We start from the raw sequence: 25,543 nt of genomic DNA on the forward strand, positions 1-25,543 counted from the left end.
CCCCCCCCCAAAAAAAAAACTTCAAAGAAAAGTAAAGAGCGGCGTTAAAATTTCAAACAATCAAACACAAACAAACAAACACAACAAAAAAACAATAGGGAAATTTTTTTTTCCAAGACAGTGCAATTTAAATCGGTGAATATTTCGGCCCTATGTCCAAGGGCCGTCTTCAGCACAACATTAAAGAAAAAATATATATATAAAAACAAACTTACATTAAAATACGAAGTTTAACACTAAAAATGCTTTTAAAAAACGCTTTTAAAAAAACCCTTTAAAACAGCCCCAGTATCCTTACTTCAACGAAGTTCAACCAGGACTGATAAATAAAATGATGAGAGAGGATGAAGTCATTCAAACGAAATAATATAAAATTATTAACTGCAAGTTTTCAGAGCTAATCTTGCTTTTTTAGCAGCTAATTTTAAAGGCCGTTTTGTAACGGGTTCAATACTACTGTTAATTGGTGTGATAAAATATTTGGTTAGATCATTTTTGATAACATTTGAACATAAAGAATTCAGTAAATACTCTCATAACTCCTTATTTAAGGAAATGTTTTTATTTATTTTGAACTTAATTTCGATTGATTCCCGGACTACCTGTTTTATCCCCAAATCACGACTAATGAGAGAAGATTTTTCAAAAAGTATTTTGTGGCTGGGATTATCAAATATATGGCTAGCTAAAGCAGAATCAAAGGAGTTATTAGAATTATTAGCAATTAACGCTTTGTCTATGTATTTTTTATGCTGGTGTATCCGTTTTTCTAGATTCTGATGAGTTCTGCCAACGTAGTAATTGCCACAATCGCATGGTATTTGATAAACCCCTCTTTGGCGAGTAACTGGGGTTTTATCATTACCGGAGTTTAAGAAATTTGTGATTTTAAAATTATTGGTGAAAACTAAATACAGATTGTTTTTTGTGCAAATATTTTTTATTTTTGTGGTGATTCTTGGGATGTACGGTAGATAGATTATATTAGAGGGTTTTTCCGGAGCCTCACATTATGAAATATCGTTGAATTTACGAAAATGTCTTTTTAGTCTATGGTTAATCGTATTATTGACAAAAGGAATGGAGTATCCGTTGCCAAAAAGAATATCTCTCATAAAATTTATTTCTGCTTTTATGTATGAATCGGAGCAAATGTTCAGTGCACGATCAATGAGAGAAGTTACAACTGCTCTTTTAACTTGTGGGGGGTGATTTGAATTAAAATGAAGATATCTATAGTTTTGTGTTGGTTTTCTATAGATAGTGAAGTCAAAATTATTAGCATTACGGATAATTAGCACATCTCAAAATGGTAGTTTATTTTCAAATTTAATTTCTAGGGTAAACTGCAAATTTCTATCATAAGTATTAAGATGATCTAGGAAACCACGAAGTTCAGTTTCCCCATAATTCCAAAGTGAAATTACGTCATCCATGTAACGACCCCAATAGACATGTTTTAAAAAATAAGAATTTAATGCCCAATTTTCAAGGTTCTCGACATAAATATTAGCCAGTAGGCCGGATAGAAAAAAAAATTCCTTAAATAGGGACTTAGGAGAACATTCACTGAATTCTTTATACTCAAATTTAATTAAAAATGATCTAACAAAATATTTTATTAAACCAAATTGACAATAGTATTGAACCCGTTACAAAAAGGCCTGTAAGACTAGCTGCTAAAAAAGCAAGATTAGCTTTGAAAACTTGCAGTTAATAATTTCATTTTATTTCGTTTGACTGACTTCGTCCTCTCTCATCATTTTATTTATCAGTCCTGGTTGAACTTTGTTGAAGTAAGGATACTGGGGCTGTTCTAATGGTTTTTTAAAAGCGTTTTTTTTAAAAGCATTTTTAGTCTTAAACTTTGTATTTTAATGTAGGTTTGTTTTTATATATATTTTTTCTTTAATGTAGTGCTGAAGACGGCCCTTGGACATAGGGCCGAAATATTCACCGATTTAAATTGCTCTGTCTTGGAAAAAAATTTCCCTATTGTTTTTAAGTTGTGATTGTTTGATATGGAAAGGCAGTGTAGTCTTCGTCAATATTTGCGTCTAGCTTATGGGGAGCAGTTGACCTATGATATTTTTTATTTTATTAGTTTAGGTAAAAAACATGCAAATATTGTTAATCATTAAAAAATTTTTAGAATCATGCAGAAACGAAAATCTTACTCCAAAGTCTTTAAGATATAATCTACGTCTAAATACAGAGAAAGAAGGGAAATTCGCTCATACACTACACTTAATAACCTTAGTTCATACTATTAAGGACAAAAAGCAAAAAAGACATATCATTTCCTCAGAAAGAGGATCTCTCGAAAATTTTTTGTTTGAAAACTTGTCCACTGTTGATATTTCTTAAGTTGTTAGATTAGAAGGTAATGTGTTTAGCCATGATTTTCGCTTGTCAAAAGGAACGACTTTATACAAAATTGAAAAATTGAGAGAGGAATCTTCGATGAGAAACCGTATTTATTCTCCAAGATTCACTCCTGGACCCGGTATTGTTAACCTCTCTTCTAGAACATTTGAAACCCAGGAAATCGAAACACTGGAAAAAGGTCCAAAATTCTCTTTTCTGCCGAAACAGGTTCCCGTGGCGGATATAGTCTCCTCTTTAGAGCATGCCTTTGCATAAATACTACCCATCTGTCGCTAACTCTGATGAAGTTAGGTCTTGTCTCATAAATACCCTTTATAAATAGCCAAAAAAAAGGGCTAAGTCTCCTACCACTTTCACACAAAAAAATTTACACGACATAAAAATATGATATAACATCCGCAAAGACCCATCTATTATAATAACCAAAGCAGACAAAAGCAATTCACTCGTTGTCATGGATACGGCAGACTATGACAACAAAATCTTTTCACTTTTAAAAGACACAAGTACATATAAACCGATCACTCATGATCCTACTGATAAATTTACTAATAATATTATAAATGAATTAAAACAGCTAAAACAGAATGGGAAATTCACACCACAATTATACAACAAATTTTACCCCCGTGGTAGTTTCTGTCCAAAATTTTACGGCTTACCAAAACTGCATAAACAAGGTATTCCCCTAAGACCTATCGTAGCATGTACTAAAGTCCCCGCGTCCAATATTGGAAAATGGCTTTGCACAGCTTTCAAACCTTTACTGTATACACAAAATTCCTACATCAGTAATTCGGCAGATTTGGTTAAAAAACTTAATAACACAAGTATTTCAGAAAACACAATAATTAGTAGTTTTGATATTGTTTCCATGTACACGAATATAGATGTGGCTACTTCTGAGCAATTATTAAAAACCAAAATAGAAGAAAATTGTCACTTAATCAAAGACTCAGTGACAGGGATTGATGGTGAAGTTTTATTTAATCTTGTTAAAATCTATAATAAGTTTTCAATGTATTTTCAGTTTCGTGATTCTTTTTATCAACAAATAAATGGGTTACCAATGGGAGCAGCTCTATCCGGCCTACTGGCTAATATTTATGTCGAGACCCTTGAAAATTGGGCATTAAATTCTTATTTTTTAAAACATGTCTATTGGGGTCGTTACATGGATGACGTAATTTCACTTTGAAATTATGGGGAAACTGAACTTCGGGGTTTCCTAGATCATCTTAATACTTATGATAGAAATTTGCAGTTTACCCTAGAAATTGAATTTGAAAAAAACTACCATTTTTAGATGTGCTAATTATCCGTAATGCTAATAATTTTGACTTCACTATCTATAGAAAACCAACACAAAACAATACATATCTTCATTTTAATTCAAATCACCCCCCACATGTTAAAAGAGCAGTTGTAACTTCTCTCATTGATCGTGCCCTGAACATTTGCTCCGATTCATACATAAAAGCAGAAATAAATTTTATGAGAGATATTCTTTTTGGCAACGGATACCCCATTTCTTTTGTCAATAATACGATTAACCATAGACTAAAAAGACATTTTCATAAATTCAACGATATTTCACAATGTGAGGCTCCGGAAAAACCCTCTAATATAATCTATCTTCCGTACATCCCAAGAATCACCACAAAAATAAAAAAAATATTTGCACAAAAAACAATCTGTATTTAGTTTTCACCAATAATTTTAAAATCACAAATTTCTTAAACTCCGGTAAAGATAAAACCCCAGTTACTCGCCAAAGAGGGGTTTATCAAATACCATGCGATTGTGGCAATTACTACGTTGGCAGAACTCATCAGAATCTAGAAAAACGGATACACCAGCATAAAAAAGACATAGACAAAGCGCTAACTGCTAATAATTCTAATAACTCCTTTGATCCTCCTTTAACTAACCATATATTTTATAATCCCCGCCACACAATACTATTTGAAAAATCTTCTCTCATTAGTAGTGATTTGGGGATAAAACAGGTGGTCCAGGAATCAATCAAAATTAGGCTCAAAATAAATAAAAATATTTCCTTAAATAGGAACTTAGGAGAATATTCACTGAGTTCTTTATACTCAAATTTAATTAAAAATGATCTAACAAAATAATTTATTAAACCAATTGACAATAGTATTGAACCCGTTACAAAAAGGCCTTTAAGACTAGCTGCTAAAAAAGCAGGATTCGCTTTGAAAACTTGTAGTTAATAATTTCATTTTATTTCGTTTGAATGAATTCATCCTCTCTCATCATTTTATTTATCAGTCCTGGTTGAACTTCGTTGAAGTAAGGATACTGGGGCTGTTTTAAAGGTTTTTTTAAATGCGTTTTTTTAAAAGCATTTTTAGTTTTAAATCTAGTATTCTAATGCTGTATTGTTTTTATATGTATTTTTTCTTTAATGGAGTGCTGAAGACGGCCCTTGGGCATAGGGCCGACATACTCACCGATTTAAAGTGCTCTGTCTTGGAAAAAAAAATGTCCCTGTTATTTTTAAGTTGTATTTGTTTGATATGGAAAGGCAGCGTGGTCTTCGTCAATATTTGCGTCTAGCTTATGGGGAGCAGTTGACCTATGATATTTTTTATTTTATTAGTTTAGGTAAAAAACATGCAAATATTATTAATCAACATAATTTTTTAGAATCCTGCAGAAACGAAAATCTTATTCCAAAGTCTTTAAGATATAAACTACATCTAAATACCGAGAAAGAAGGGAAATTCGCTCATACACTACAATTAAAATCCTTAGTTCATATTATTAAGGACAAAAAGCAAAAAAGACATATCATTTCCTCAAAAAGAGGATCTCTCGAAAATTTTTTGTTTGAAAACCTGTCCACTGTTGATTTTTCTCAAGTTGTTAGATTAGAAGGGAATTTGTTTAGCCATGATTTTCGCTTGTCAAAAGGAACAACTTTATACAAAATTGGAAAAATTGAGAGAGGAATCTTCGATGAGAAACCGTATTTATTCTCCAAGATTCACTCCTGGACCCGGTATGGTTAACCTCTCTTCTAGAACATTTGAAACCCAGGAAATCGAAACACAGGAAAAAGGTCCAAAATTCTCTTTTCTGCCGAAACAGGTTCCCGTGGTGGATAAAGTCTCCTCTTTAGAGTCTGCTTTGCATACATACTACCCATCCGTTTCAAACCCTGATGAAGTTAAGTCTTGTCTCATAAATACCCTTTATAATAGCCAAAAAAGGCTAAGTCTCCTACCACTTTCACACGAAAAAATTTGCACGACATAAAAATATTATCTAACCTCCACAAAGACCCATCTATTATAATAACCAAAGCAGACAAAAGCAACTCACTCGTTGTCATGGATACGGCAGACTATGACAACAAAATCTTTTCACTTTTAAAAGACACAAGTAGGGGGAAGAAAAGACGATTGGTCAGAGTGAAAAGGCATTTTATATTTTTGAATGTTTTTACTGCTTAGACCAAATTTTTGATTTTATTTATCTGCTGTCAAGTTGAAAAAAGTGTCTTTTAAGTTTATTGTATATTAAGTAGGTAGTAAGTGTAGTTGTTTTTGATTTTTCTAGGATATATAGACTAGACTAGGCTACCTGGTAATTTTGATAGGTGGGGATGGAGGAGGAGCCTCCTGTACCACACATGACTCTGAACAACTGTTCAGGAAGGGGTTTTTGCTATGGTAATCAGACTCATGACTTGTGCTCAGGCACTCAGACTAAAATGACAATGACTTGCATATACTAGCTAAGGGTTTTATTGATAATAGAGAGTCAACCATCCCTAGGACAGCTAGAATATTTTTAGGTAGATACTTGACAAAGGAATTTAGAAACCATGAGTGTAAGGGTCATTATTGAGTGATTAGTCAGCGCCCAGGTCCTGGTGGTAGTATTGAAATATTAGCCAATAGTGAAGAAATGGCAGTAAATTTACTAGCCCTCAATGACCTTAAAGTAGAAAATGTAGTTCTTCGATTTGAAAGAAAAGACATCAGAAATGCAAAACAAGTGAAAAATAAAAGAGGTATAGTATTTATCCCAAAGGGTTTTGCTGACAAAGAGGAAATAAAGAGTGAAATAGAAAACAACCCAGAGGTAAGTGAAATCAGTTTCATGGAAAAGAGAGATACTTTGCAAGAAAATAAAGAAAGTGTTTATAGACTTATAGTAGAATACCAAGAAGAAGTAAAATTCCCAAAAAGAATATCAACATGGGGAGCACTTTTTAGTGTAAAACAATATATACCCCCTGCTCTGAGATGCTATAAGTGCCAAAACTTTGGACATACTGCTTTAAACTGCTGGGCTTGTGAAAGATGCCTTCTTTGCTCTGGAAAGCATAATCTAAATGAAAGCCCTGAGAAAAATAAGAAACCTGAAGAGCAAACACTAGTGTGTGCAAAACTGCAAGGGTCCACACTCTGCAAACAGCAAACAATGTCTCCATTATCATGAGAGAACAGAAGCTCTTAAAATAGCTTACACAAAAAATATGACTTATAAGGAAGCAGTGTGTCAAGTTAATAAGATAACAGTTCCCTCAACAAGCCATTTAATGTCCCTAAAGAAAAAACTAATGAACTAAAACAGAGCACTAGCTTGATGGAACAAAGCACTAGAGTGGATAAATTAGAAAAATGCCTCACCTCAGTTGCCTCTCTTCTTACTACTATATGTGAGTCATTGATCGATATGCTACCCAAAACTTCAGAAAAAATAGGAATAGTAAGAAATTTTACTAGGGTCCTAGATGAAGTTCTTGACCTTGTCCCTGGGGCAACTAAAAATTCTGCAAGCAATGACCATACAGATATAGAACAGAGTGAGACTAAAATGGTAAAAAGAGCCCGCACATCCCCTGACAAAGAGAACTCACCAGGCAAAGGAAAAAATCTAAAGAAGGGGAAGCACATCAATAAAACATGAAGGTCCTGCAACTAAACACACGAGGACTGGGAAAAACTAAAACTGCTCTTATGAATACTTTAATAATAAGAGGTGAACCTGACCTGGTGCTCCTCCAAGAGACTCTACTAACTAATGAAAATAAAACACCAAAATTTCCAGGCTTTCATCCTGTACGGTGGGATAGAGAAGGAAAAAAAGGAGGAGGTCATCTGACACTGGTAAGAGAAAATATACCCTTCAGGAAGATACAAGTGCCCTTTACAGGTAAAAATGAGGTTGGATTTGTGAATGTCAAACTGGATGACAATAGATGGTTATCTGCAACTAAACACACGAGGAATGGGGAAAACTAAAACTGCTCTTATAAATACTTTAATAATAAGAGGTAAACCTGATCTGGTGCTCCTCCAAGAGACTCTACTAACTAATGAAAATAAAACACCAAAATTTCCAGGCTTTCATCCTGTACGGTGGGATAGAGAAGGAAAAAAAGGAGGAGGTCATCTGACACTGGTAAGAGAAAATATACCCTTCAGGAAGATACAAGTGCCCTTTACAGGTAAAAATGAGGTTCGATTTGTGAATGTCAAACTGGATGACAATAGATGGTTATCTTTTGTTAATTATTATAATAGAGCAACAGTGGATTTTGATGTGAGTCAATTTAAAAAGATCAATGACCTATGTGAAAGTGACAAATTTATAGGAGGTGATTTCAACCTTCATAATAAAATGTGGGATATCACAACATCACAACAGGACCAACAATCTCTTGCCTTTGCTGACTATATCTTGGAGCCTGAAAGTAACATCTGCCTTATTACACCATGTGATCTGGGCACTAGGCTAAACGTAACTAATGGTAAGTACTCTACTCTAGATTTAACACTTGTTTCTTTTTCATTAGCTGTAAATCATCACGTCCAGCTAGCTGGCACAGTAGATTCTGATCGTCTTCCAGTTATAGTGGAACTAGAGGAATGCATAGATTCCCCAGAATTCCAGAGAACAAAAATGTGGAAATTCTGTAATAGCAAATGGCCAAGCTGGCAAAGTACCATTGCCTCTAAAATCCAAAAAATTTCACCTGATTATCCAGTTGATTTAATGAATGAACAAATTACAAATTTACTAGTGAAAACTAGTGAATATATTTTTGGTTTTTGTAAGCATAAAAAAACAAAAAGAAACTCCATTCCAGGATGTAATACTAACTGTGAAAAAGCTTGGCTGGAAAAAAAAGAAGCTAAAAACCAATATGCAAGAAATCCAACAATAAGTACTAAAATAGAGATGAATAGGGCCACTGCAGCCCTAAAAAAACTATCCTTCAAGAAACAAGAGAGGCCTGGAAGAAACTAATTGAGGAAAAATTTTCAAATAATACAACTATAAAAGATATGTGGCGAAATTTTAAAATCTATATTGGCCAAAAAAATCCCCAAAAACTTCCTGCCCTACTCAAAAAGGATGGCAGGGAGTTCACAGCTCCAGAGGATAAAATGAAGATCCTCCTAGAAAATTTTTTGAAAAGTGATCAAATATACCCTCATCAAACACTAAGCAATACAATTATTGAAAAGATAAACCACCCTCCAATGGAAGACTTCACTCTGGAAGAACTTGAAAATGCTTTAAAGAAAATCAAAACAGGAGCAACTGGTCCTGATCAAATACATAACCAAATGCTAAAAAATTTACCAGAGGAAGCCAAAAAAACACTTCTGATTCTTTTTAACAAGTCTGTTAAAGAGGGGTATACTCCCAAGGAGTGGAGAAATACATCCATTATCCCAATACCTAAAACAGGAAAGGAATCTTCTAGCCCAGATTCATATAGACCCATTTCTCTTACATCCTGCCTCTGTAAATTACTAGAACACTTGATAAAAAATAGAATTCTTGAGGTTGTAATAAAATCTGCTCAGAAAGAGCAGTTTGGTTTTCTTCCAAACCGGAGCACAACTGACTGCCTAGTTAGACTTGAGAACCAAATAAAACAGGGCTTCAGATGCAGGAAGGATACATTGGCTGTCTTTTTAGACATGAAGTCTGCAATTAACCGAGTTGATGTGGCCAAGCTGTTAAAGAAAGCAGAGGAGATTGGTATTCCTATAGAGTATATCAATTGGATCTCTAGCTTTTTGAGGAATCGTGAGGTTAGAGTATCTGCTGGAGGATATAGTACAGATTTTCAGATTAAAACTGACATGGGACTACCTCAGGGAGGTGTGTTAAGCCCATATTGTTTATTATTTATTGCTGTGACTTGGACCTCTCAACTGTCCTTGGCTGCAAAACATATATATATGCAGATGATATTGCACTAGTAACAACTGGAAAAATACCCCATCATCTACTGTCAGTGATACAAAAAGCATTGAATAACGTACAACAATGGTGTAGAGAGAATAATATGATCCTGAGATATTATCACCTGAGAAAACAGTTGGTATGCTTTTCTCAAAAAGTAATAATACTCTAATACCACAGGTGAATCTTCAAAATCAGGTTATTAGGGTGGATGATTCTTTTTGTTACCTAGGACTAATTTTGGATGATAAAATGACTTGGTTGAGACATATAGAGTATTTACTTGGTAATATAAAGAGTAGGTTAAACCTTATAAATGTAATGTGCCTAGGAAAAGGGGCGCTTCTTATAAGTGCCTTAGTAAAATTATAAAGGCTGTTATTGTTAGTAAGTTTGATTATGGCACCTTTATATATGGAGATACTAGTAAGAAGAATTTAAAAAAGTTAGATGTAGCTTATCATAGTGCTCTTAGGCGATCCTTAGGCTGCCTAAATAGTACCCCTGTTCCTGCAATGATGATTGAGTTGGGGGTGAATACCATTACATTACGACGTGATAAGTTACTTGTGAAGTATTTCGCTAAGAAGACTAGTCTAGATGATGATCTTATTAACATAGAAATAATAAGAAACTACAATAGAGATATTAGATTGAAGACCAAGAATATTCCTGCTTTCTTTAGATGTTTTAATATACTTTCTAATGAGTGCCCAAATATAACACCAATTAATGAGATTGTCTTTGAGGATAGTGTATTAAATAAACCATGTGAAATAAAGGATAATGTGTACTTCCCTATATCTGACCGTGGTAATGAGGATAATGTGACTTTAAAACATGACTGGTTTAGACAGACTGACCATTTAAGAGACCATATACAAATCTTTACTGATGGTTCTAAGTCAGATAAGGGTGCCGGCTGTGCAGTAGTTATTCCCAGTATGTCAATTTCATGTAGTTTCAAGTTACCAAGTAGCCTATCTATTTTTTCAATTGAGATGATAGATTTGTATAAGGCTTTAGATTTTATAAAGTCATATGGACATGCACAGAGATGGATGATTTGTTCTGACTCTGCATCAGCCCTTAAGTACCTGATGAATAAGCATGACCCTTGTCATGATATAGTTTATAGTATTCATCAAATTTTTAGATCATTAGAATGTATGGGGAATGATATATTTTTGGTGTGGGTCCCAGCACCTGTTGGAAATGCTGGAAATGAATATACTAATAATATGGCTATGCGGGATATTTGAAATGGCCAGAGAGTATTTGTAAAACCTACACAAAGTTAATATATAACATGTATTTATAATGTATTATGTGATAGAGAGAGAAATGAGCACATTAGAAATTGTATAAACCCAATTTTAGAGCTTTATTATTATAGGCCACCACGTGATGGACTAGTACATGATAATAAATTTGTTGTTGCTAGTATTTTCAGATTGAGGACAGGTCTTACCAAAACCCGTTCAGTTTTGCATAAGTGGGGTAGAGCTGACTCTCCGTACTGTGATATCTGTAATGAGTATGATGATGTTAGACATATCCTAATGAAATGTAGGAAATATGATGTACAAAGAAATGTATTTAGAAGTTTAATTTTAAAGTATTTCAGTGCATTTACAATGAGAGCAATCCCTGATCATGCTAAGTCCCCTAAGTGGGCCCATAGAAAGGCTATATCCTTATTGACTAAGTATATAAAAAATTGTAATTTGCATAAAGTTCTATAATATTTGTATTTAATTTTTTTTTTTTTTTTTTTTTATTAGATATGTTATTTGACCATAGCAGAATGCGATGTGAAAAAAGATGTCAGTGTTTTAAATAAGAACACTCTGTACAACGTCTTAGTACAACCCCATGATAGTTAAGTGTTGACGTGGCCTGTGCCAAACATATATTTGTGTGATTCAATGTGACGTGGCTCCATTGACCCAAGATTTAATAGAGGATCGCACGTATACGAGCGGTTGATTCGTTCAAACGTCAACTAAACAAAAACAACAACAACAACAACAAGACACAAGTACATATAAACCGATCACTCATGATCCTACTGATCAATTTACTAATAATATTATAAATGAATTAAAACAGCTAAAACAGAATGGTAAAATCACACCACAATTATACAACAAATTTTACCCCCGTGGTAGTTTCTGTCCAAAATTTTACGGCTTACCAAAACTGCATAAACAAGGTATTCCCCTAAGACCTATCGTAGCATTTACTAAAGTCTCCGCTTTCAATATTGGAAAATGGCTTTGCACAGCTTTCAAACCTTTACTGTATTCACAAAATTCCTACATCAGTAATTCGGCAGATTTGGTTAAAAAACTTAATAACACAAGTATTTCAGAAAACACAATAATTAGTAGTATTGATATTGTTTCCGTGTACACGAATATATATAGTGCTAACTATCTGCAATTATTAAAAACCCAACTATAATAAAATTGTCACAATCAAAGAATCAGTGACGGAAATTGCTGGTGAAGTCTTCTTTAATCTAGTTAAATTTTGTAGCAAGTTTTCAATGTATTTTCAGTGTCTTGATTCTTTTTATCAATAAATAAATGGGTTACGAATGGGAGCAGCTCTATCCGGCCTACTGGCTATTATTTATGTCGAGAACCTTGAAAATTGGGCATTAAATTCTTTTTGTTAAAACATGTCTATGGGGGTTGTCATATGGATGACGTAATTTCACTTTAGAATTATGGGGAAATTGAAATTCGGAGTTTTCTAAATAATCTGATTACTTATGTTAGAGATTTGCAATTTACCATAGAAATTGAATTTGAAAATAAACTACAATTTTTAGATGTGCTAATTATTCGTAATGCTAATAATTTTGACTTCACTATCTATAGAAAACAAACACAAAACAATAGATATCTTCATTTTAATTCAAATCACCCCCCACAAGTTAAAAGAGCAGTTGTAACTTCTCTCATTGATCGTGCCCTGAACATTTGCTCCGATTTATACATAAAAGCAGAAATAAATTTTATGAGAGATATTCTTTTTGGCAACGGATACCCAATTCCTTTTGTCAATAATACGATTAACCATAGACTAAAAAGACATTTTCGTAAATTCAACGATATTTCACAATGTGAGGCTCCGGAAAAACCCTCTAATATAATCTATCTTCCGTACATCCCAAGAATCACCACAAAAATAAAAAATATTTGCACAAAAAACAATCTGTATTTAGTATTCACCAATAATTTAAAAATCACAAATTTCTTAAACCCCGGTAAAGATAAAACCATAGTTACTCGCCAAAGAGGGGTTTATCAAATACCATGCGATTGTGGCAATTACTACGTTGGCAAAACTAATCAGAATCTAGAAAAACGGATACACCAGAATAAAGAATACATAAACAAAGCGTTAATTGCTAATAATTCTAATAACTCCTTTGATTCTGCTTTAGATAGCCATATATTTGATAATCCCAGCCACACAATACTTTTTGAAAAATCTTCTCTCATTAGTCGTGATTTGGGGATAAAACAGGTGGTCCGTGAATCAATCGAAATTAGGCTCAAAATAAATAAAAATATTTCCTCAAATAGGAACTTAGGAGAATATTCACTGAATTCTTTATACTCAAATTTAATTGAAAATGATCTAACAAAATAATTTATTAAACCAATTGACAATAGTATTGAACCCGTTAAAAAAAGGCCTTTAAGACTAGCTGCTAAAAAAGCAATATTAGCTTTGAAAACTTGCAGTTAATAATTTCATTTTATTTCGTTTGAATGAATTCATCCTCTCTCATCATTTTATTTATCAGTCCTGGTTGAACTTTGTTGAAGTAAGGATACTGGGGCTGTTCTAAAGGTTTTTTAAAGGCGTTTTTTTAAAAGCATTTTTAGTTTTAAACTTCGTATTTTAATGTAGGTTTGTTTTTATATATATTTTTTCTTTAATGTTGTGCTGAAGACGGCCCTTGGACATAGGGCCGAAATATTCACCGATTTAAATTGCACTGTCTTGAAAAAAAAAATTCCCTATTGTTTTTACGTTGTGTTTCTTTGATATGGAAAGGCAGTGTGGTCTTCGTCAATATTTGCGTCTAGCTTATGGGGAGCAGTTGACCTATGATATTTTTTATTTTATTTGCTTAGTTAAACAACATATAAATATTTTTACTCAAAAAAATATTTTAGAATCCTGCAGAAACAAAAATCTTACTCCCAAGTTTTTAAGATATAATCTACATCTAAATACCCAGAAAGAAAGGAAATTTGCTCATACACTACAATTAATATCCTTAGTCCATATTATTAAGGACAAAAAGCAAAAAAGACATATCATTTCCTCAAAAAGAAAATCTCTCGAAAGTTTTTTGTTTGAAAACCTGTCCACTGTTGATTTTTCTCAAGTTGTTAGATTAGAAAGGAATTTGTTTCCTCATGATTTTGGCTTGTCAAAGGAACGACTTTATACAAAATTGGAAAAATTGAGAGAGGAATCTTCGATGAGAAACCGTATTCTCCAAGATTCACTCCTGGACCCGGTATGGTTAACCTCTCTTCTAGAACATTTGAAACCCAGGAAATCGAAACACTGGAAAAAGGTCCAAAATTCTCTTTTCTGCCGAAACAGGTTCCCATGGCGGATATAGTTTCCTCTTTAGAGTCTGCTTTGCATAAATACTACCCATCTGTTTCAAACCCTGATGAAGTTAGGTCTTGTCTCATAAATACCCTTTATAATAGCCAAAAAAAGGCTAAGTCTCCTACCAATTTCCCATAAAACAATGTGCATGACATAAAAATATTATCTAACCACCGAAAATACCCATATATTATAATAACCACAGAAGACAAAGCCAACTCATTTGTTTTCAGTGATACTATGTACTATGAAAAAAAAATATTTTCAATTTTAAATTACACAAGTAAACATAAGCCGATCACTCATGATCCTACTGATCAATTTACTAATAATATTATAAATGAATTAAAACAGCTAAAACAGAATGGGAAAATCACACCACAATTATACAACAAATTTTACCCCCGTGGTAGTTTCTGTCCAAAATTTTACGGCTTACCAAAACTGCATAAACAAGGTATTCCCCTAAGACCTAACATAGCATGTACTAAAGCCCCCGCTTCCAATATTGGAAAATGGCTTTGTACAGCTTTCAAACCTTTACTGTATTCACAAAATTCCTACATCAGTAATTCGGCAGATTTGGTTAAAAAACTTAATAACACAAGTATTTCATAAAACACAATAATTAGCAGTTTTGATATTGTTTCCATGTACACGAATATAGATGTGGCTACTTCTGAGCAATTATTAAAAACCAAAATAGAAGAAAATTATCACAATCGAAGAATCAGCGACAGGGATTGATGGTGAAGTTTTATTTAATCTTGATAAAATCTGTAATAAGTTTTCAATGTATTTTCAGGTTAGTAATTCCTTTTATCAACGAATAAATAGGTTACCAATGAGAGCAACTTTATCTGGCCGTATTACTAATATTTATGTTAAGAACCTGGAAAATTTGGTATTAAATTTGTATTCTTTTAAACATTTTTATTAGTGTCGTTACTTAGATGAAATAAATTTACTTTTGAAGTATGGAGAAATTGGACTTCGGGGTTTCCTATATAATCTGAATACTCATGTTAGAAATTTACAATCTACCCTAGAAATTGAATCTTAAAATAAACTACCATTTTTAGATGTGCTAATTATCCGTAATGCTAATAATTTTGACTTCACTATCTATAAAAAACCAACACAAAACACTAGATATCTTTATTTTAATTCAAATCACCCCCACAATTTAAAAAAGCAGGTGTAACTTCTCTTATTGACCGTGCCCTGAACATTTGCTCCGATTCATACATAAAAGCAGAAATAAATTTTATGAGAGATATTCTTTTTGGCAACGGATACCCCATTTCTTTTGTCAATAATACGATTAACCATAGACTAAAAAGACATTTTCATAAATTCAACGATATTTCACAATGTGAGGCTCCGGAAAAACCCTCTAATATAATCTATCTTCCGTACATCCCAAGAATCACCACAAAAATAAAAAATATTTGCACAAAATACAATCTGTATTTAGTTTTCACCAACAATTTTAAAATCACAGATTTCTTAAACTCCGGTAAAGATAAAACCCCAGTTACTCGCCAAGGAGGGGTTTATCAAATACCATGCGATTGTGGCAATTACTACGTTGGCAGAACTCATCAGAATCTAGAAAAACGGATACACCAGCATAAAAAAGACATAGACAAAGCGTTAATTGCTAATAATTCTAATAACTCCTTTGATCCTCCTTTAGCTATCCATATATTTGATAATCCCCGCCACACAATACTTTTTGAAAAATCTTTTCTCATTAGTCGTGATTTGGGGATATAACAGGTAGTCCAGGAATCAATCGAAATTAGGCTCAAAATAAATAAAAATATTTCCTTAAATAGGGACTTAGGAGAATATTCACTGAATTCTTTATGCTCAAATTTAATTGAAAATGATCTAACAAAATATTTTATTAAACCAATTGACAATAGTATTGAACCCGTTACAAAAAGGCCTGTAAGACTAGCTTCTAAAAAAGCAAGATTAGCTTTGAAAACTTGCAGTTAATAATTTTACTTTATTTCGTTTGAATGAATTCATTCTCTCTCATCATTTTATTTATCAGTTCTGGTTGAACTTTGTTGAAGTAAGGATGCTAGGGCTGTTTTAAAAGTTTTTTTAAAAGCATTTTTAGTTTTAAAATTCGTATTTTAATGTAAGCTTTTTATATATATATTTTTTCTTTAGTGTTGGGCTGAAGACGGCCCTTGGACATAGGGCCGAAAGATTCATCGATTTAAATTGCACTGTCTTGGAAAAAAAAATTTCCCTATTGTTTTTAAGTTGTGTTTGTGTGATATGGAAAGGCAGTGTGGTCTTCGTCAATATCAAACACAAAGTAAGTGTCGCTTAGAAATAGCAGGTTTTACCATAATGAATGAAACCTAAAACAAACAAAAATAAAAATGAATAATAATCAAACGAACTTAAGCGATGCTAATCCACAAACTATGTTTTTCAAAATGTTATTACCGCTGGGAATTGTTTTTGCTGCATGAATTTTTTGATAATTAAGGCAACTGAACATAGAAAAGTCTAGGAGGAGGGGGGAATCCAGGAGATAAAATACCTCATCCCTCTCTGCTTTCAATGAGGGTTCCAGGTCGATCAAAAAAAAACCCACTTATCCTTGACATACGGGCCCAGACATTAAACATTTCTTTTGTCCATAAGGTTCCCCTTTTCCAAAGGACTTTCCGGATTAGAAGCCATTGGGAAAAACGATGCTTTGGATCTTTCCAAAGCCGTATCTTAACCTAATTAGGTTTGTGCCCCTAGCCTATTTTTCTTAACGTTTGGGATTCTCTAGGGAAATAGACTTAGGAATGAAGTCTTTCAGCCGTTTGTTGAAATACATTTTTTGGTTCATTTTTCAGGAGCCCATGCCTCCACCCTAACTTGTTTTAAGATTGAAGTTTTCTTTGCCCATACATATAAGTTTGAAGTCGTTCAAAAAAAATTCTTTGACTGAATTTCGGTCAAACATTTTTTTTTAAATTGGTGTTGAGTTAGGATAAAAAGTAATATTATCAAGTTAGCATTAGAGGGGAAATATTTGTCAGTAGCCAGCTTCTTTAAAAGCCTGTTTTTTCTTCTTCTTAAATTTCGGCTACAGAAGGTCATGAATCTTTTTAATAGGCTACAGTTACTGATATAACCATGGTTTGGCTGCACTTGGCAAAAAACATTTTTTCTGAATGTAATGTTCAGATTTTTCGGGACAACGATGGCATATAAGAGGGTTTAAAGATGCATTTTTCATTGATTGTGTTTTGCACGACAAATTGAGCGGCTCATCTTGCACAACACGTTTTAGATCCAATGTTGTCATGGGAGTGCCACTTGACTTGCATTCTTGGAAATATGAAAGGGAAGGTGATAAGTTCTTTTGTTTTAGAACTACGCTGTCTCTGTCCGAACACTTAAAAGGCCCATCATTTGTACCATTTCCTGAATAGACGCTTGCCATTTGATTGGAAGTATCGAATGCTCTGCATCGTGAAGGATGTGCAGTATAAGGCGGCAACGTATTTCCGACATTTGGAATGTCATTGTGTTTGTCAATAGCCTCAAATGCATCCAACATTATGTTGTTTGTATCAGGAGACTTGAACAGATTTTCTGTATCCATGTTTAATACTTCACTGGGAGTATAGACTGTTTCGTATCCCGGAGAATGTACGATAGGCGTATGTAACAACAGATCTTCACCCTTAGGAGTGCTAACATCTTTGTGAATAGTCTTAAATATCTCTATCATTTGATATTTTTTCAGCCACTTTTGATCATGATTTCTTAAACTATCATCAGCATATATAAAGTAGGACATTTTAAATCTTATCAGTTTTTAATCTCTCTAAAACATCTGTCCTAATGTTCTATCAAACAATATGTCATTTATGATACCATAATATAAAGTTGATATTATTTATTATCTGCTACAACTAATCGATGAGCATACAACCAATCAGCATGTAAAATTTAAATAAGATGCTTTTGCGCCAAACAGAAATTTGAAAATCGAAGAAATGATCATTGTTTCCTATTGTGCAAATTATTTCCTTCTAGTTATGACGTCAGTTATCTTAACTTAAGGTTGATATGACGCATTCAGTTCCAGCTCAATTTTCCTTCTGCCTTGTGTTTGTTTACCTTTGGAGGAAGGTTTTATTAGAAACAAAAATAAAAGTATATGAGCAAGTATTGTCATAACAGGAATATTTACAAATATTCTACGAACACAAAAATATGCTATAGCTGCAATCTGGTGAAGAACGAACCACGGAACATAGCAGCCAAAAATTAAAAAACGCGTAAAAAAACTGACTTGTGAGAAAAATTTGCCATTTATTGTTGATTTAGGAATGGTATCTATTATCTCCATTAGCCCTGATAGTATAATGATATTTTGAAAACTAATCTATGGGAATTTCGAAATATAACCTGAAAACCATCGAAAATGGTGTCGGATCGAAACAAAAGTAAATCATTGGAATAGCCATTGCCAACAATCATATACAGGGAGCTTACGGCCCCACTGGCTTCAGCAACAAGAAATTTTTTTTGCAGGGGTAGCACTGATCTGTCCTCTTTTTTTTTATTACTGCAAGTGGGGAACTAGAATAACATAGAGAGCTGTTTAAGGGCTCACTTGAAAGGAAGTTGCTATATCTAGTGCCTTTTGTGGTTAAATAAAATACTGCCATTTGAAGCTGATTCAGGGATGGTAATTACCATCTATACCAATCTAATGGTAAAAATTTATCGCAAAAAAGAAATTTATAGAAAATTCGAAATATAGCCTGAAATTCCTCAAAAATGGTGTCGGATCAAACTGCCTCATTGAGATCATTATAGCCGAAAACACCATATAGAAGATTCACAGTCTCCCATCTTATGCAACAAGGAAATGTCACTTTTTCGCATGGAAAGAAGTGACAAAAACACATAGCAGATCTGAATTTTTTTTCTTCTTTTTTTTCAATCGCCAAAAACATTCGAAGTTTCAGATCGGTTTTGGATCTGGGTTTTGTTGTGAGTCTCATGACCATCAAAAGTATTATAAGTCTAAGTGATTAAAAATGTTTCGAATGTGGTAACTCCCTTGGACCAGGGTCATTTATATATTTGCAGTGAAATTTTTTTTAGCGGTCCAAACAGCGGAATGCGTTCATGCATTTTAACTCATATAGTCAAGGGTGGCCGGCGTTTATCACAGCCCCCCTCCGAAAAATACCCCCCGTGGAAAATGAGGCTTTCCAAATTTTCAGAATTTATTTGAGTTTTATTTTATTAATTTCCGTAGGGGGAAGGATTTTTGGTACTTGTGTATTATGCGCCGCTTACTTAAGTCTACGCTGTGTAAAACTCAAGAACAAACCGTTTCGTTAGTTCCTTCGTTACTTTAGAAATAAATTTGGGCTATAGGTTTGCACATTAGGGGAGGGGGGCAAAAAAGTATAGCGGGTCTGCCTGCAAAATGTGTTTGGTACAATTATTCTGCATATTAGACAGATAGACAAATAAGTGTATTTTAAAGCCAATTATACAGCCATGAACACAGAAAAATAACATAAATGAAAGGCACAAATAGCATAAACTTTTATCAGAGAACATCATAAGACACTTAAATGTAGGACACTTAACACTACATCAACCTAATAATAGTACTTAATACTTGGAAAAAACACTTAAATGAAACATTACCTTTACTTTATACTGATTTTTTTTTCAGTTAACAAAATTTCCAGATACCTCGCTATTCTTCTGTAATTTTTAGTGGTCACATACCTAGAAAGAATTTTTTTCTGACCTCAAACTGTCCAAATGCTTTACCCCCCGGTAAACCCCCCCCCTCCCCCCGTGGAAAAGAAGGCTTTCAAATTTGATAATTTTATTTGAGTTTTATTTTTTGAATTTCCGAAGGGGGAAGGAGTTTAATGACAGAATATATGGGAAATATATAATTTGGGCTATATATTTGCCCATAGGGGGGGGGGGGGTAAACTATTTGGATAGTTTGAAGTCAGAAAACAATTCTTACTTCATAATATACAGAATAATTGTACCTACTTTACCCCCCCCCCCCCCAATGTGCAAATATATAGCCTAAATTCGTTTCTAAAGTAACGAAGAAACCAGTTTGTTTTCGAGTTTTACACATCGTAATCTTGAGTCAGTGGCGTATAACACAAGTGTCGGACTTTATCATGGAGAGAGAAGTTTAACGTAAAGAGCGAGGTCTTGAGGAGAATGCAACCCCTTTCATATATGTAATAATTTCAGTTCGTTTTAAGGTTTGATGTTGCTTCTCACTTTCAGGTGTTTTTTTTTTATTTAATTACTTATAGATAGTATTTGTTTATGGGAAACATAAGTTTTTTAAAGAAAAGTAAAGAGCCTCGTTAAACCAAAAATGAGCACAAATAATGTCAAATAATATGAAAAGTAAAAACTATGGAGTATAATAGAATGAAAATTAAAAAGATGTAAAATATTTTCTATATGAAAAAGACAATGTCAATATAAAAAGGAACAGAAATTAATATAAACAACTTTTTATACAAAACAAGTTTGTCAAAGAATAGTAAACAGCCTCGTTCAGCCAAAAATGAGCAGAAATAAATTCAAATAATTTTCCAAGAGTAAAACGACCATAAATAAATGAATTGAATCCAAAACGAACAGAAATTACAATAAATAGCCCATTCAAACTCAAAATAGCAACAATTAGCATGAGTAAGCCTGACAACCCCCACAACTCCTCAAGACCAGAATATAATTTGTACTTTACTGAAAACAAAACACATTTTAGTTTTCATTTGTTTGAATTTAACAAATAAATGATTATTAAGACTATGAGGAATAGATATCACAATATGTATAACCGACTGACAATGTACGGTTATTTTATTTTTTTTTTTTAATGCAATTGACAATAATTTTCTGATCTGAATAATATATTGATGTTGTTAGTCACACTCCTTTTACTTTTTGTTAGTTTTGGGTTTCATTTATTTGTTAATGGTGATTTGTGGTAGTTTTACACTTGGAAGATAGGAAAAACAAACTCGTAGAATTTGACAACGCTACCGTCCGTAAATAACTTAAACATTATAGAATTTGTTGGTTCCCAAAGCCAATTATCCTTTCAAAGGATAGCTAAACCTTCTTAAACTTTTTGGTGCCATGTGTTTTAGCTTAATTTTGATGATTTTTGGCCTACATTTTTTTTTCTTCTTCTGTTTTTTGTTTTTAATTTGGCACCCCCTACTGCCAAAAATTGCAGAAGCTCATGAATATGGAAGTTTTTTCAACACAAATGGATTTGTGTTTTTTTTCGACGTTTTTAAGACACGTCTGGTGTGTAAAATTCCTCTTTTTCCCGTTCCTTAGCACTTTTCAACGGAACTAAGAAAAAACTCATATAAAAGTTTCAAATTTAGAAACATTATTTTCCACAGGGGGAGGGTATTATTTTCCGCAAGGGTATTTTCTACGTTGGGGTATTTTCCAAGGGGTTAAACACCCCCCATTCACTATATTCATTTATATTATTTTACTGTGTTCATGGCCGTATATTTGGCTTTAAAATGCACTTGTTTATTTATCTATCTAATTTGCAGAATAATTGTACCAAACACATTTTTCATGCAGACCCGCTATACTTTACCCCCTCCCCTAATGTGCAAATCTATAGCCCAAATTTATTTCTAAAGTAACAAAAAAACTAACAAAAAACTGGTGTGTTCTCGAATTTTACACAGCGTAAACTTGAGTGAGTGTCGCATAATGCACAAGTACCAAAATCCCTTCCCCCTACAGAAAAAAAAAATCAAATTTGGAAAGCCGTATTTTCCACGGGGGGTATTTTCCAGGGGGGGGGGGAGGGGTTTTTTTCCGTGGAGAGTATTTTCCGGGGGGGGGGGTAAACGCCTAGAGCCTAGTCAAGTGAGTTACTACAGTGTGTTCCAAAAGAAACAGTGCACTGAACACAAAAAAGGATATTTATACATTTAAAATGTTTAAATGTAGTTGAAAATGTTTTCCCAAAAGATTTTAAATATTATATTTAGATAATTTAGAATTCTTTCCATATAAAGTGCACGTTGTTCATGAACTGAAGCCTCAGGATTCACAAACACGCGTACTCTTCTGTCGGTGGTTTGAAAATTTTATTCTAGAGAAAAGTGAAAACATTTTAAACCATACATTCTTCAGTGTTGAAGCATGTTTCCATTTGTCCGGGTACATGAACAGTCAGAACTCAAGAGTGTGGTTAACAATAAATCCTCATGCTCTGTTTCAGAAGCCACTCCACGATCAAAAAGTTGGTGTTTGGTGTGCTTTGTCAAGGCGGCGTATAATTGGACCTATCTTTTTTGAAAACACTATCAAATCCGATCGTTACATTCATAACATCCTGGAGCCATTTTTTGATCAACTGACGGAGCAAGAAAAGCAACAAGGCTGGTTCCAGCTAGATGGAGCAACTGTACATACGGCTCGTGTCAGTATGGCTGCAGTTGGTGATGTCTTTGGGTATCGTGTGATCTCTCGTAGTTTGTGGCCACCTCGATCACCGGATTTACACCTCCTGACTTTTATTTGTAGGGCAAATTGAAAGGCTCAGTGTATGCTGACAATCCTCGAACTACGGATGAACTGAAGCAGAAAATATCAAGTGTTATTCAAAACATCAAACCTGATGAACTTGATGTGTTTTTCAAAACATGCAGCGTCGCGCTCGTTTATGTCTGCAAGTGAATGGCGCACACTTTCAACAGTTATTGTAGATCATATCTTACTGCACGAATCAATCCTCAATCGTACTTTAGTTGATAAGGTATTAGATTTGTGAATATTTCCAATATATAGTATGTTTCTGTGAGTTTTGTCTTTTTGGGTTATTAGCATATTCCTACTGCACTGTTTCTTTTGGAACACCCTGTATTTAGCTTCAGTAGCGTAATTTCGTCAAAATCCTTGAGGGGGGGGGGTAGTTGGAATCAATTTTACAAAATCAAGTGAAAGTGACAGCAATAACTGCAAACTGAGCCATATCAAACAGACCACGATAAGGAACTGTAAGTAAGGAGCGATACGGCTCAACAGTAACCAAAACTCTAAAAAACCGAATTTTGATATCAGAGGCAACGCTATAGCGTTGCCTATAGTAAAGGCATACGACCCCAATGTTTTATTATTATTTTTTTACCGAGAGGCACTTTATATGCAAGGGGTTGCCGTAAAAACTTCAAAGGGGGCTCATTCGATTGGAAATCGAGAATTCTAGTGCCCTTTTTAAGGGTCAAAAGTGATTGAAGGCAACGAATACCCCTTCCAGCCCACCATGTCCCCAAACACATCCAATCAAAATTTTGAGATAGCCATTTTGTTCCACTTAGTTGATTTTCAGATAGAAATTATGTTTGTAAGGAGGGCACTCCTCCAAGCCCTCAGGGGAAGGGTTGTAAGTTATGCCCTGGGGGCATATAAGCTTTTTATTATAAGTTTTGTCGTAGAAACTTCAAAAAGGGCTCATTCGATTGAAAGTTCAAAGGGCTAGTGCCCTTTTTAAGTCGAAAGTGATTGGAGGGCAACTAACCACCCTCTCACGCCCACCTTTTCTCCAAAAACATCCAACCAGAATTTTAAGATAACTATTTTGTTTAACGTAGTTGAAAGTTCTGGAAATTCGGTATTTGAGGATGACACCCCCCCCCATAGAGCCCTCAGGGCAAGGGTTGTAAGTTATGCCCTGGGGTTATTTAAGGTTTTTATAGAAAGCGTTGTCGTAGAAACTTCAAAAAGGGGTCATTCGATTGGAAATTTGAATGGCTAGTGCCCCTTTTAATAGTTCTAAGCCTGTGTGTCTGGGCGGGTATTTGCTTGTGCCAGTGCCTGTCTTTGTCAGTTTGTATGTCTGAATCTATATATTTGTATATGTTTTTGTCTCTCTCGCTCTCTTTGCATCTGTGTCTGGGTGGGTGTTTGCTTGTCCCATGGCCTGTCTGCGTGGGTTTGTATATCTGAATTTGTGTGTTTGTATACGTATTTGACTGTCTCACTCTCATTGCCTCTGTTTCTGGGTGGGCGTTTGCTTGTCCCAGTGTCTGTCTTTGTCTGTTTGTATGTCTGAGTTGTGTATTTTATGTTTTTTTGTCTCTCTCACTTTCTAAGCCTGTGTGTCTGGGCGGATGTTTGCTTGTCCCACTGCCTGTATGCGTTTTTTTCTCTCCCACTCTCTGTGCTTGTGTTTCTGGGCGGGCATTTCCTTGTCCCAGTGCCTATCTTTGTCGGTTGTTATGTCTGAATCTGTGTATTTGTATGTGTTTTTATCTCTCTCACTCTCTAAGTCTGTGAGTCTGGGCGGGTGTTTGCTTGTCCCAGTGCCTGTCTTTGTCTGTTTTTATGTTTGAATCTATGTGTTTGTATGCGTTTTTGTCTCTCTCACTCTCTGTGCCTGTTTGTCTGGGTGGGTGTTTGCTTGTCCCAGTTTCTGTCTTTGTCTGTTTGTATGTCTGAGTTGTGCATTTGTATGTGTTTTTGTCTCTCTCACTCTCTAAGCCTGGTTGTCTGGGCGGATGTTTGCTTGTCCCACTGCCTGTATGCGTTTTTGTCTCTCTCACCCTCTTTGCCTGTGTGTGTGGGCAAGTGTTTGCTGGTCCCAGTGCCTGTCTTTGTCGGTGTGGATATCTGAACGTATGTGTTTGTATGTGTTTTTGTCTCTCCCACTCTCTATGCCTGTGTGTCTGGACGGGTGTTTGCTTGTCTTAGTGTCTGTCTATGTTTGTTTGTATGTCTGAATTGTGTATTTATTTGTAGAGCCCTAATGCTAGTTTAATAAGGATTACCTACTAAAATGGTTATATTTTTCCTACCATGCATGATGAGACAAAAGTAGGATAAGAGTCGTGGGATTTTTCAAAAATAACATAGCCTAGGCAAGCTCACTCTTACTTGGCCTAATTCTTTATTCATTAACTATATAGTAGGTTTTTCCAGGGAAGGTGGGCGCCAGAAGTGAAATTAGATATATGGCGTTTTGAAGAACTTTAGAGACTAATTTTTTGGACCTTTCGATCATTTTGAGTGAAATGACTATCTTTTAGTTTTCACCTGGTTCAATGAGGGGAACAGGGATGCGTCAAGGAAAGAGTAAGAGGAGGTAGGAGACCCTTCAATTACTTGAGAATTGAGACCCCCCAGAAAACGAACCTCCCAAGTTCCTACGAGGCTACGACCATCGCTTCTGTGAACCTGA

At 34.3% G+C, this 25,543-nt stretch overlaps 1 protein-coding gene and 3 pseudogenes across 1 annotated transcript in view; 2 read left to right on the forward strand and 2 right to left on the reverse strand.

Annotated features, from left to right (window-relative positions):
- The window catches only part of sud1 (Prolyl 3-hydroxylase sud1), a 54,541-nt gene that overhangs the window by 22,891 nt on the left and 6,107 nt on the right, over window positions 1-25,543 (reverse strand). The window lies entirely within an intron of this gene.
- Window positions 378-1,436, reverse strand: LOC148942810 (uncharacterized; annotated as a pseudogene).
- On the forward strand, window positions 2,464-6,861 carry LOC148942811 (uncharacterized; annotated as a pseudogene).
- On the forward strand, window positions 13,697-14,746 carry LOC148942812 (uncharacterized; annotated as a pseudogene).

The sequence above is a fragment of the Artemia sp. Qi Xiang Cuo genome, chromosome 16, assembly GCF_049724085.1.
Source record: "Artemia sp. Qi Xiang Cuo chromosome 16, ASM4972408v1, whole genome shotgun sequence".
Classification (NCBI taxonomy): domain Eukaryota; kingdom Metazoa; phylum Arthropoda; class Branchiopoda; order Anostraca; family Artemiidae; genus Artemia; species Artemia sp. Qi Xiang Cuo.